The sequence below is a fragment of the Gymnoscopelus braueri genome, assembly GCF_963280865.1.
Source record: "Gymnoscopelus braueri genome assembly, chromosome: 17".
Classification (NCBI taxonomy): domain Eukaryota; kingdom Metazoa; phylum Chordata; class Actinopteri; order Myctophiformes; family Myctophidae; genus Gymnoscopelus; species Gymnoscopelus braueri.
In genome coordinates this window covers 33638737-33641032 of record NC_137617.1, presented here as the reverse complement: position 1 = coordinate 33641032, position 2296 = coordinate 33638737, and the positions used below count along the sequence as shown (strand labels likewise).

Sequence of the window (2296 nt, the reverse complement as noted above, 5' to 3'; positions counted from 1 at the left end):
TATGATTCCCTGTTATCCCTGTTAACACACTTTTTAAGGACTTTGGGGGTAGGCTTTTTATTTAAATGTTTTACTGTGACACAATCCTCGCCTAGGATTGCCTAACCTGGTCCATTCCTGTACACTCAACAACACACACTCAGATATACTGTATATACAAACGTGAGGGGAATCACAACACAGGCAGCCATCTTGAGAGTGAAAATGATAACAGCAGAGAACAACATTTCACTGTTTAACTTTTATGTTATTTTATCAACTCTGTGAGGATATAATAAGTGATATTGCACACACACACACACACACACACACACACACACACACACACACACACACACACACACACACACACACACACACACACACACACACACACACACACACACACACACACACACACACACACACACACACACACACACACGTGTACGTAGTGTACACACATATACAGGGGCGCCCGCACACACAGCTCAATCCTAGCGGGTTTTGTGTGCTGTTATTTATCATGAATTGCTTATTCTCAGTGATGTGAGACAACAACACTCGGGTACAGTGTAAATGTGGTTATATGCCATCATTCCATCCACTGCCAAATAGCAGTTCTATTAAAATCAAATCTGCTTCGATTTCTCCGAGTTGCTGTCTCTTGTGTCCTTGGTCACGTGTAAATTAGAATAGATTGATATACAGTAGATACACTGTAGATAGACAGACAGACAGACAGACAGACAGACAGACAGACATTGTAAAACATCTGATCTAAACCTAATGAAGACATGGAAAACATCCTCATTTGCTGGCCTTTTGTTAGCACCAATAAAAGAGCTTGATTGCATCCGTGTGCTGCTTCAGATCTGGTGGTTTTCATTGGATTACATCCGACAAGCACCGGATTATTCCTCCTCACTGACTGAGTTTTTTTTCTTCTTTTTTCTCACTGTTAGCAATCAGCCACGAGTTAATCGTAACTCATGTTTGATGATAATAATGAAACTGAGCGGGTTATTATGAAGAAAGGTCCTCAGCATTCCTCATAACACGATTAGACAGATGAGCAAAAAGGGATAGGAGAGATCAAACATCCACAAGACCCAAGATATATCAGAGGGCTACACAGTAAAATGATTGGTGTTAATTTATCCATTTGTAACTCAGAGAGTTGTGCTGTGGGATACACTCTCAGAGTAATGCTTAATTCATAATCCATCCTCCCCTTTCTTAGTCCACTTCCTCCCGGGTGCTTCTTGTGTTTATTCCTACTTACAACAACACTACAGTACATGTTTAAGAACGTTAAAAGGCTAAAAACAATAAGCTACTGTAAGACTAAGAGGAAGAAAGGGAGATTTGGTTTGGGTTAGGCAGGGAAAGCAAGTCTGAAAAGGTGGGTTTTGAGGGAGGCTTTAAACACGGCAAGAGTGGGGGAGGCTTTGATGTGAGGTGGGAGTGAGTTCCAAAGGGTGGAGGCTGCAACTGAAAAAGCCCTGTCACCCCAGGTGAGTCCAGGAGGTTTGCGTCGCCAGACCTGAGGGAGCGGGAGGGGGCGTGCCGTGACTGTACTTACATGTAGTCTGCTCTTCTTTCCCTCGACACCAAACCTCTTTGCCAAAAATATCCAATCTACAAGCTCACAACGCATCTCTCTGCGATGCGTTGTGAGCTTTTAGATCTGCGATTTTCTGCGAATGTCCCCCTCCCCCCAGAATACCGATGCTGAGGTTCAAGTGGTTAATGTAAAAAAAAAGAAGTTCTTATCACACAAAGATTTGGCAGCCCCCCTGTAGTAACTCTGAGGACCCCCTAGAGCTCCAGGACCCCCTGCTGAAGACCCATGTATAAGGGGTACACATGGTGTTGTGCGCCAAAAACAAGAAATCTACAAGCTCACCACAGTTGCGGCCGCAAAACCTGAATGACAGGGTGCATTTGAACACTAGATTATATGAGAAGGGTTGAGAAACTTGAGATATTATAGTCATGACATCACAATGGAAATATGCATTAGGGCTTTCTTGTGCTTTTATCCTCAGCGATATCTTTGTGTATGTTTTTGGAAGTGCTATAGTGCTATCTTCTATCACCAAATTAAATCAAACAAACAATCAATCAATCAATCAATCAATCAAAGATGTGCACAGCAGACCTCCAGTTTATTTCCTCTTGTTGTAAGAGCAATAGCAGCATGCTCCTAACAGATTATGTCATGATGTCATCATATTCATAAGTGTACAGTATTAAACTTTATGGCACAAAGTGCTGATTGCTCTCAAGAAGCCACTTAATTGGTCCCCCAGGG

At 42.5% G+C, this 2296-nt stretch overlaps 1 protein-coding gene across 1 annotated transcript in view; it reads left to right on the top strand.

Moving 5' to 3' along the window:
- The window catches only part of uts2r (urotensin 2 receptor), a 57056-nt gene extending 56432 nt beyond the window's left edge, over positions 1-624 (top strand). Inside the window, exon 4 of the mRNA XM_080455502.1 lies at positions 1-624. This exon is cut by the window's left edge and continues 1593 nt beyond it. The gene's annotated coding sequence lies outside the window, so the exon portion shown is untranslated.
- Positions 625-2296: the final 1672 nt, after the last annotated feature.